The sequence below is a fragment of the Hipposideros armiger genome, unplaced genomic scaffold (assembly GCF_001890085.2).
Source record: "Hipposideros armiger isolate ML-2016 unplaced genomic scaffold, ASM189008v1 scaffold_1903, whole genome shotgun sequence".
Taxonomy (NCBI): Eukaryota; Metazoa; Chordata; class Mammalia; order Chiroptera; family Hipposideridae; genus Hipposideros; species Hipposideros armiger.
In genome coordinates, this window is record NW_017733253.1 from 75,109 (window position 1) to 87,056 (window position 11,948).

An 11,948-nucleotide genomic window follows, 5' to 3' on the forward strand; every position below is an offset into this window, starting at 1 on the left:
CTCATACAAAAGCAGATCATTAACCATCTACTGGAGACTTAAAGATCAGAGGGACCTTAGGGGGTCAGTTTCCAAGGACACTTTCTTCCTTTAACCCAGATAGCCATCTTTCTATTGTGTCTCCTAAGGAACTGGCCATTCTCACCACATACCTCAGTGTTAATTAAGCACCCACCAGGTGCAGAAAGGAGCAAACAAGAAGCAAAGCAAGATATGCTTTACTAAAGCCAGCCTGCCTGGCTCCCAACAACTCCTTGAATCCTTTTAAATTTATTGAGACTTGTTTCATGGCTCACATATGTCCTATATTGGTAAGTGTTCCACTTGAAAAGACTGTGTATTATAGTGTTGTTGGGCAGAATGTTCTATAAATGTCAGCTAGGTCGAGCTGGTTGGTATACTGCTTAAGTCTTCTATATCCATCCCGATTTTTAGTATACATGTTCTGTTGATTGGTAGGAGAGGGGGATTGAAATCTCTAACTATAGTTATGAATTTATTTCACCTTACAATTCTGTCAGTTTTTGCTTCATATATTTTGAAGTTCTATTACTAGGTACATACCTGTTTAGGATTGTTATGTCCTCTTGACCAGCTGACCCCTTATCATCGTGAAATGGCCATCTTTTCTCCTAGTAATACTTCTGGCTATGACATCTACTTTGTCAAATAGCAATATAGTCACTCTGGCCTTATTTTGATAAGGGTTATGATGGAATATCTTTTTCCATCCTTTTACCTTTACCTTATTTGTATCTTCTAATTCAAAGAGGTTTTTTTGGAAGGCAGCATATATTTGGATCTTTGAATACAATTTGACAATCTTTGCCTTTTAATTATGGTGGTCAGACCATTAATATTTAATTAATGTTAATTGACATGGTTAAATTTAAACTGCCATCTTGCTATTTGTTTTCTATTTGTCTCATCTGTTTTTTTTGCTCCCTTTCTCCTTTTTTTCTCTTTCTTTTGAATTAATAGAATTTTTAAAACTAACTATTTAATCTCCTTTGTTAGCTTTTTAGCTATAGCTATTTGTGTTATTAATATTTAGGTGGTTCATTTAGGGTTCAGAATATACATCTTTAGTTTATAGTTTTCCTTCAAGGGATATTGTGTCATTTCACATGTAGTGTTAGAACCTTACAACAGTATCCTTCCATTTCTATTCTGGATTTTGTGCTTTTTTTGTTACATATTTTATTTCTACATGTTATAAACCTCACAATACATTAATATTTTTGTTTTAAATACTTCTTGCTCTCAGCAGACATACTCTCCAACAAGCTTCTCTTTTCTGTTCTCTCCTAGAAACTTGTCTAAAAGAAGAACAAATAGGATCCGAGATCAAAGTTTTCATAATCTTTAGTGTGTAGTCTTTGCTTGCACCAATTTAACTATTCAGAAGTGTTCTTCTCTTAGCTCCTGGTTGTAGGTTGTGAAATTGTTGGATAAGCAATCTTCAAATATAAGTGCATTGTTACTGTATGAAGAAAATGTTTTTTTTTAAAACCTCAAAAGTGAATAAAAAGAGAGTTTGAAATAATTCAGCAATGAGAAACATATCCAAACCTAGTTTGACTGCAGCTGTTAGTCAGAATAGACAGGTAGGGGAGGCCATGGAAAGGAGGGGTGGTGTACTCTGCACTCGTTTCTTTATTTGTACAAGGTTGGCCAATGTTGTTCCCTTTTTCCTTTCAGGAATGGTCTAAAATTTTCTCTCTTCACTTAATGAGGCATTTCCCCTTTTCCCAAACTAGATTTATTCGAGGCATTTTATATTTTTCTTGAGCCATCAACTTTCGATGCAGAAAAACATCACAAGCTTAGAATAAGGAAATTTCGACTTGAAATAGTGAACAGTATGATTCTGTGACATTGTAATGCATTTTATTGCATTCAAATACATAGAATAAAGTAGATGGTGGAATATTGGGGAGAGAAGAGGAGGCTACGTATAAAGAAGCTTCTAAAAACTGGCTTATGAGCACAGAAGGAACACTTTTAGTCCTTGCTTATACACCAATGTAGCTTTTAACTCCCTCTTTCCAGCAGCTTCTATATAGGGTACTCCACGTCAGGAGACACTTAAAAAAATCTGTTTCCTAATCCAGGGCACAATACAGTTGTCCATTTCTCAAATTCCTCCTCTTCCCAGCACCTATTTTGGTATTTCTTCACGTTCTCTGTCTATTAAAATAACTGGTCTAAATTTGAGCTCTAAAACGTCCCTGCCTAAATTGAGAGTTCCGTTGAGAGAAGCTTGCGATGAGATCCGTTCAGTGCTGACTTTAGGTTTCCCATCATTTAAGACAATTTCCTAAATCAAAGCTAGGGATACGTGATGCTTGGGAACATGTGCTTGGTTGTCTGTGTTGATCACAGCCACAGGATGTCTTGGCGGCCAGGCCTCCGCGTCCAGGCTGGTCTGGCGGGGCGAGGGCCGGGCACCCGGCCGCCCGGACACCTGCTCCAAGCGCAGCGCGGCTCTCGGGGGAAGCGGCCCGGCGGAGGGAGCGCGCGCACAGGCGCGGGGCCGCCCGGGGCGAGGAGGGGGCGGGTTTGCTGGAGACGCGGACCCGGCGAGGGCGTCCCGGCGTTCCCACCGGCGACCGTGTTCCATAAGGGAGTGCAGCGATCAGCGGTCCTCACGTGGGCAAGGCCCGCCACCGCTCGAGTGGATTCCGACCTTGCGGGGCCCGGCCGCCCACGCCGTGCGGGGCCCGGCTCCCAGCTTGCGCCCGCCGCCCTGTGGGGGGCGCGCTGGCCCGTGCCGGCCGGCTGCCCGAGGCCCTGGGCGCGTTCCGCGGGGCCGCGCGGCTCAAGGCGCTGCGGCCCGAGGAGCTGGGGGAGCTGACAGGCGGCCCTGGGCCGGAGTGGCCGGGAAGCCGAGCGAGGAGCCGTCGGCCTCGGCGCCCGCCGCGCCGCGTGCCCTGCTCGGCTGCCCGCGCTGCCAGCGGCTGCTCCACCGGCCCGTGACCCTGCCGAGCGGGCTCACGGTGTGCAGGCGGCGCTTGGAGCTGGGGCCGGCGCGTCCGCAGGCGCGGCGCGCCCACGTGGTGCTGAGCCGCCTGCTGGAGAAGTGCTTCCCGGGCGAGGGCCGCGCGCGCAGGCTGGCCGGCCGGGCGCGGTGTCTGCAGCGCCAGCAGCAGCCCGAGGCCGCGCTGCCCAGGTGTCACCAGGCCCTGGATCTGGGTAAGTCGCCCGCCTTGGGAGCCGGCCTGCCCGCCCACAAATCTGTCGAAAGGCAGGGCTGGAAGTTGAGAGCTTTGTCACTCGCAGGGGTGATTTTGCTTTCTGAAGGTGGTAAGGTGCAGCTGCATCCGCGGTGGCTGGTGTCAAAAAGCGGGTACACCCCCCCCCTCACCCCCCACCCGCCTTGTGTCTTTTTCAGGATCTCACACAGCCTTCCTGAGCAGCCCTGTGAGTCCAAGACTACCTACCTGTCACGCCATCTCAGCTGTTGAGGAGTGGGATAACGAAGTGTTTTTACATCTCCTACAGGAAAATGTAAATAACTACCATTCTAGGAGGTGCAGTAGTGCTGTGTTACGGGGCAGGATTCGCTTTGGGGACTCACCAGGAGGAAGGGGCCTCTTCCACTCTGCTTTTGCTACTTCATGCTGTCTGGCTCTGTCCTTTCCCACTCAAAGGCCACTTCATTTTGTTATGCTGTAGTAAGCTTATTAGATAGTTACACTAACTAGTACATGTGGTATGTATGTATGTATGTATGTATGTGTTTGTTTGTTTGTTTGTTTGTTTATAAAGACCAGCACCAGGCTCCCTCCTCACCCCACCCTCCCACCTGTTAAGAATATGTAATTGAAAGGAAGACCAAACTCAGGTCATTGTATTTAACTCTGGATGAGGATGCTCTATTGACAGTTGTTTTGGGTGTAGAAGTGTGTGTGGGGGGCGGGCGGGGGGGGCGGGTGATTTGTTTTCTGAATTCACTGGTTTTGAAACGGCATATATACGATTTAAGTCACTAGTCAAGAAGGCTTGGTTTAATTAATCTTTTGTTACTAACAATCTTCTTGTATGTTATAGTCAGTATGCATTTTATTTTAAACAGGGTTAAGGCTTTCTCGTTTAGAAGGCACACCTGTGTCTAAATGGGGGCATTCTTTGCTGGACTAGAGCAGCTTTATGTAGCAAATATCCTGTACCATTTTTGCAACCAACGTAGCCATATTTTAACAGATTGTGTAGTTTTGAGTTTTCAGCTATCTTGTTTATATGTGGTGTGGAGTAGCACTATCCAGTAGGAATATTAGGTAAGCCACATATGTAATTTAAAATTTTCTGGTAGCCACAGAAAAAGACTTCCCTGTTTATGTAGGTTTTCTAAAACTTAGATTTGAAGAAGTAGACTCACATATTGAAGTTGTTCCAAATTAACTTAAAAGCTTTCCACTAACTGAATAGAGTATGTTTTAAATTTTAAATTTCTGTTAATTAAAATTAAATAACAATAACTCAGTTCCTTTGATGCACTAATCCCATTTCATACTGCAAAATATATTCCTGGAAATTTGAGAGTATCTGGAAATGTTAAATATGACCTTTGGCCAAGCAGTTTCAGAGGTACATGCATATTATGCACTGTAAAAATGTACAGGAGAGTGTATCACCATTAGAGATAGTGCTGAAGGGGAAACAACCCAAGCATCCAATAAGAACAGAATGAATAGATAAATATATTATGATGTCTTTATGGACTACTATACAGAAATAAAACGAACCAACTACAATTACACACTATAATGTGGATGAATCACAAACATGTGAAGTGAAAGAAGCCAAACTCATAAGCATTTTTAACATGTGATTCTATTTATCTGTAAATTCAAACAGGATACAAAGGTGTCTTTATGATCGTTTATTGAACAATATACTCATGATTTGTCACGTTTCCATGTGTATATTAGATCTCAATTTAAAAGCTTTAAAAACATAGACTTGCAGCCAATTCATCATGAGAACTTTTACTTATTATGTTCAGTATTAATTTTCCATTCAAAGATTAGAAAAGAAAGCCAACTTTCCCTAGTTTAAACATTTATAGAAAAAAATTAATTTCATGATAAGTTCGCCCTCAAAAGAAGATTTGATACAGTAAAAAGGTCAAAAGTATTTGGAATCAGAAATGCCTGTGTTTAAACCCAGGCTGACATATAATTAAATGTAATCCTAACAAAGTGTGGGAATTATTAATGCTGCTCCCCAAATATTTCTATCTCTATCCCTTCCCCAAACAAGGTAGAATAGCATTCCTGGTCTGTTGTGGTTGGGGAGAGCCATGTGACTAAATTTTGGCCAATAACTTGTTAGTGGAATTCAGAATAACTAATATGTTAAAACAGAAATAAATGTATGAAAAGATAATGAATCAAGTAGTTAACTGACTATTAAGAAAAGAACCAAATAGTTATTATAGAACTGCAAAATATAATATCTGAAGTTGAGAATTAATTAGAAGAATGATAAAAACCAGACTGGACACATCAGAGTTGGGATGAGAAAACACTCAGGAACAAGTCAATAGAAAATATCCAAATTGAATCACAGAGAGAAAAAGAATATGCAAAACAGAGTGTAAGAGATATGTGGGACACAGACTAAAGTTCTGAAATCTATGAAATTTGAATCCCAGAAGAGGACAGAGAAGAAGGGTCAAGAGAAATATATGAAGAAAAAATGGCTGAGTATTTTCTAAATCAGATAAGAAACTTTAACTCACTCAATCAAGAAGCTCAGTAAGCCCAACAGGATAAACAGAAAAACCCACACAACAAACAACATATCTGATTATGTTATATATAGTCAGGTTACTGAAAAATCAAAGATAAAGAGAAAAAGTAAAAGCAGTTAAAAAGGACAGGACAGTTTCCTTCAAAGGAGCCATAATAAGACTGACAGCTGACTTTACAACAAAATTATTAAAACTGGAAAATAATGGAATACCATCTTTAAGGTGCTGAAGGGGGGTGAGATGGGGTGGGAACCCTAGCTGGAATTCTTTACCTGGCTGAAAATATCTTTCAGAAGTGAAGACAAAATCAAGATGCTTTATTCCAAAGAGATAAGTAAAGCTGAAGGCTTTTTATTGTTATCAGAATGGTACTACATGAAGTACTAAGGGACTTCTTCAGATTAAAGGGAATGGTCCAGATGAAAACATGGACCTAAAGGAAAGATGAAGACTATTAGAAAGGGTAAATATATATGAATAAATAGAAGAAAATATTGATCATTTCAATTGACAGTAACAATATTTTGTGGTATTTGTAACATATGTAAAAGTAAGCCATGTAGCAATAGCACAAAGCCAGGATGAGTAAATAAAGTTAAATTGTTGTGTGGCCTGTGCATGTGGTAAAAATAATTGAAAGTATACTGATAAATAAAGCTTGCATATTGTAATTTCTCGGTAGCCACTGAAAGGACAATAAAAGAAGATAAAATTACAAAGCTGTGGTGAAATTATAAAGAAATATCAATTAATGCAAAAGAAAGTAAAAAGGAAGAATAAAGAAGCAGGGAATCAGTGGGAGAACTAGAAAAGAAATAGAAAAATGAGGCTTCATTCGCATTAAATGTAAATGATCTAAATATTCCAGTTAAAAGACAAATGTTGGCACACTAGATTAAACACAACACAGCTACATCAGATACACGTGAGATAAGTGTTAGATATAAGGTCACAAAAAGGTTGAAATTAATAGGATGGCAAGAGATAGTATACGAAGACTGACCAAATGAAACCTGATATGGTGAAATTACCATCAGGTAAGGTAGTCTTTAAGGCAAGGCGTATCATGAGAGATGGAGACATTTATGATAAATAGGTCAATTCAACAGAAAATCAGGAACATTCCTAAACTTGTATGCCAAACTCAGGTGTACACACACATATACATAGAGCTAGAGGTGACAGTACTAATAGGAGAGATAATTGGAGATTTAGAAGAAAACTCTTAGTAGCTGATAAAATAAGTATAGAAAAGTAAGTAAGGACATAGATTAGAACAACATAGTTTACTTTGATTTAACTAATATATGGCGCTACATACATCTACTGCAAAATATACCGTCTATTCACGTTCACATGATAAGCAGTGGGCTGGATTTGGCCTGTGGTTGTATTTGCCAGCCACTGGGTTAGGCCATAAAACAAGTTGCAACAAATATTAAAAAACTGAAATTAGACAATACATGTCCTTTGAACACTGTGGACTTAAAATTCAGTAGCAAGTAGCTAGAATATCTTCATGTATTTGGAAATTAAGCAGTGCATTTTTATGTAACTTGTAGGTCAAATCAGAAATCGCAAAGAAAAGTAGAAAATATTTTAGATGAATGAAAATGAAAATACAGATATCAAAAACTATGGGATACCATGCAACCGTTCTTAGAAATGTATTGCTTTAAATGTCTGTACTACGAAAGAACAGTTGAAAATTGGTGATCTCCAGACTTTTATTTCAAGATGCTGGAAGAAGAAAAGGAAATTGAATCCAAAGAAAGTAAAAAGAAGGAAATAAAGGTAAGAGCAAAAATCAATGACAAGAAAGAAAAAAATACATTCCAATGTTTCTTATGGGCATAGATACAAAAATCCTGAACAAAATATTAACAGATTGAATCCAGTAATACACTTACAGAACAGCAGCATATCATGATCAAGGAGAATGTTGTTGTGTTTAACCATTGTAAGTCAACCAATATAATTCACCACATCTACAGAATAAAGGAGAAAAATCACATGACCCACATTAAAATCTCTCAGGAAACTAAGAATAAAAGGGAACTTTCTTAATATATTAAGGAATAGCTACAAAAATCTATAGCAACCATAGTAACTAATGATGAAATAGTGAATGTTTTCCCACTGCAAGTGAAGGTGACAAGAGTGTTTACTATCATCATTGCCATTCAACATTGTACTGAAGATTCTAGTGCAATAAGGAGAAAATAAAAAGGTATCAAGATTGGAAAAATAAAAGAAAACTGCTATTATTTATGGGTGACATAGAGTACACAGAAACTCCAGAAGAATAGTTGAACTATTAGAAGTTATAAGTGAATTAGCAAGATTGCTGAATATAAGGTCAATATAGAAAGATCAATGATAACTATATATACTTAGCAAAAGAGAAATACAAAACAAAATTTTAAAATAACCCATTTATATAATGGGTTATATATATATATATTTATTTATATAACAAACAAATATATATATATTGTTTTATATATATAACAAAAAAATTCCTTGGTATAAATCTTGAAATATTTGAAAGATGTTCAAGACCCTCTACACTGAAAATACAAAACATTTCTTGGAGAAATTAAAGTAGGCTTAAATAAATGGAAAGATATTTTATGGGTTGCAAAACTCTATTAGTAAGATGTCAGTTTTCTGAAGATTGAACTACAAATTCACTGGAATCTCAGTCAAAATCTCAGCCAATGGTTTTGGTGGAAATTGATAAATGACCAAGGCAATATTGAAGAAAAATAACAAACCTGGAAAATTTACACTATAAGATATTGATAATGCTGTAGTAATTAGGACAGAGTTGTGTTGGCCCAAGGATAGACACTCAGAAGCTGACTCTCACATATACAGTCACTTGATGTACTACAAAGATGCCAGTGGAGTTCAGTGGAGAAAAAAGTCTTCTAAATAGCCTGAGTCATTTGCTTGTTCATATGGGGAAAAAAATGATCCTGGATGCCTATCTCACACATTGAAATTATAATCAGATACCTAAAAGAAATCATTGGGGATTATTTTCATGAACTTGGGGTAGGCAATTGTTTTTTAAAACACAAAAAGCATAACCATGAAGAAAATAGATACACTGTATTTAATTAAAATTAAGAACTTCTGTTCCTCAGAGACATCCAAAAGAGTGAAAAGGTAATGTGTATCTGTAATATATACCTTACTGAGAATGCAAATCCAGAATACTGAAAGAATGTTTACAGTTCAGAAACAAAAAAAGCAGCCTATCTAAATTATAGGCAAAGACTTGAACAGATGCTTTATAAAACTAGATCTCAAAATGAGCAATAAACATGAAACGGTGACCATCATAAATAGTGATCAAATGCAAACAAACTAAAATAAGATGTTACTACATACCGTGCAGAATGGTTAAAAGGAAAAAGATTGACAGTAACTAGTTTTGAAACAGTTGGGACTCTTACATTGCTGGTGGAAGTGTAAATTGATACAAGTTAAGAAATATCTTTGGGAGTATCTACTAAAGCTAAACATATATATAACCTCTTGCACAGGATTTTCACTTCTGAGTATATACCAAATAGAAATGAATGCTTACGTCCACCAGAAGACATACAGATAGTCCTTAATTAGCATTGTTTTATTCAAAGTCGTTTTGTTATAATGAGATGCCATGGGAATTTAACTCTCATATCAGTTAGGTTTTGTTTTATGTTGTTTCACCACAGTTCCAAGAATCTATAGATGACATTAAATGAAGACTTACTGTATGAGAATGTTCATAGCTTTATTTAAATATGCCGAAAACATTTGGGAAACAACCCAGCAGTAGAATGAATAAATAAGTCATACAGTGTATTACGCAGCAGTTTATTTTTTTAAATATTACTGAGACATACAATAATATGGATGAATGTCACAGAATGATATTGAGAGAAAGATATAAAAGAGTACATTTCACTTATATAACTCCATATGTAAAGACTTCAAAAACAGGTGAAAGTATTCCATAGTGATAGAGACCAGAATGGTGGTTACCTTAAGAGAGGTGTACTAAGTGGGGAAGTGCACAAAGGAACCGTCTCAGGTCCTGGAAATGATCTGGGTGATGAATACATGGGTGTATACATATGTAAAAGCTCAAGGTGTACACTTAAGATTTGTGGACTTTGTAGGTCCAACTTCAGTTTGAGCAAATAAACCTATGAGCATTGCCATTCATTCTTTCTAATCACTGGAGACACTACCCAGTTGTCATTGCTTTGTGTGTCAATCCATTAAATCCTTTAAAAATAACAACTGTACAGTTCTCCATTTCTCACCTCTGCCCACTCATTTGGCAGATTTTTAAGCAGTAACCCTGACTCCCAGCACAGCATGGCTCTGGGTTGAAATTGGAGAACAGCCTTTGATCAGCCCTGAGCACAAACATTGGAATTAGATTCTTATCTTTCTCACAAAGCCTGATTCTCATACTGTCCTCTGTTTGACTCTTCCCCATACAGGGGTAACTGGTAAACCCTCGGAAACATCATGTCAGTTTTTTGGAAGGTCCACATGTGCATTTTTCTTTCATATGCTTTCTCTACACAAAGAATTTTAAGGCTTTTCCTCTTCCATTTATTTTTGAGTGATTCTTCAATAAATTCTCTTAGTTTTATTAAGCTTAGGGCTTAATGCTTAGAAGCTGTGTAGAGACTTATCTGAAATGCTTAAAAGATTAAATTATGAAGTGCTGCCTTCATAAATGGGTTGCCAAATGGTGGAAGTCAACAAAGAAAACAGTTTGATTCATTCAGTGTCTGTGTGGGAAGTGAATTTTATTGCTTTTGGACTTTAGTAAAAGCAGCTTTTAAAACGTGAGTGGAGGGTTCATTAGAAAAGAAGGATTAGAAATAAATATGTGTTTGTTTTAACCCAGGAAACTTTGTGAAGATAAATTAAGCTAATATAAAGTATAAACAAAGGAATGATGAAAAAGTTATTTAGTCAAACAAACAAACAAACAAAAAAACGAGTGAGTTAAGTCAGAAACTGGTTCATTACGAAGACCCGTAATGAGACCCGTAATAAAAGAGACAAATGTTTGGCAAATATGAAACAAGCAAAGCACAAATAGCATCAGGAATGAAAGAAACATAATTGCAGATATAAAAGAATATAACAGATTTTAAACGTATGTAAAAAAGGACAATTTTAAGGAAACTATAAATTACCAAAATTGATCCAGGAAGAAATAAAAGTCTGACATGGACCAGTAACCATAAAGGAAATTATATAAAATTATCACTTGACCTTGGTGCCTTTTTCACAAGAAAATCCACGAGTAGCATTTCAATTTCAAACTTTCAAGGACGATTAACTCCCATCTGATTTCATATCATAGAAAAATATGGAAAGATTTTTATCTCAGTTCATAAGGTTAGTATAATCTTGATACTACAATCAGGTAATGCTTGCACAGCAAAAAATTATAGGCTAGACTTACGTATGTACACAGATGCCAAAACCTTAATTAAATTTTTTAAAGTTTTGAATCCAGCAATGTAAAAAGAGTTGAAGTCAAGAAGAGCTTTTCCAAGCAATATAAGGATAATGCAGTTATTAGACAGATCTTTCAATGTAATTCACTATACTAACAGGTAGAGGGAGATGTATCTTGCAGATGAAAGAGCATTCCATCAAATTCAACACCTACTTGTTATAATGCCCTCATAGATTATTAGAAATATGAGAGAACTTACCAAATTTGATATTCTCTCTCAGGAGCTGATAGCAAGCATATTTAGACACATTCTTTTTAAATTCAAGAATAAGAGAAAAATGTCCAGTTACCACTATTATTACAACACGAGAGTAAAAGGAAACACTAGGTGTAAATATTAGAATGCAAAAGTCAAAGCTGATTGTTTGCATGAGATATGATTGCTTTGAAGATTTAAGAGAATCGCCTTTAGCAAAGTGACAACAAGATGGGAGATCTCCAGTCTCACACAGATTTGCAGCAGGTATATTTCCCAAGCTCAAACTATGGTTCCAACAGCATTTTTTTTTCTTTTTGAGATTGCCGAAAAATCTCCAGATGAGATTTCTGTATTTCAGAATGCATTTAACTGTGCAGTGAGGAGCTTTTACTTAATCTTCAGTCGGAAATGATTAATCTGCAATTATATTTAGTGTATAATGACAT

The 11,948-nt window shown here is 37.4% G+C and overlaps 1 long non-coding RNA gene across 1 annotated transcript; it reads left to right on the plus strand.

The window, feature by feature from the left end:
- The first annotated feature begins 2,907 nt into the window (after window positions 1-2,907).
- Window positions 2,908-6,471, plus strand: LOC109378357 (uncharacterized). The gene is made up of 3 exons (XR_002122981.1): window positions 2,908-3,195; window positions 3,395-3,510; window positions 6,052-6,471. It is a non-coding gene; the product is annotated as an uncharacterized LOC109378357 (long non-coding RNA).
- The last annotated feature ends 5,477 nt before the right edge of the window (window positions 6,472-11,948 follow it).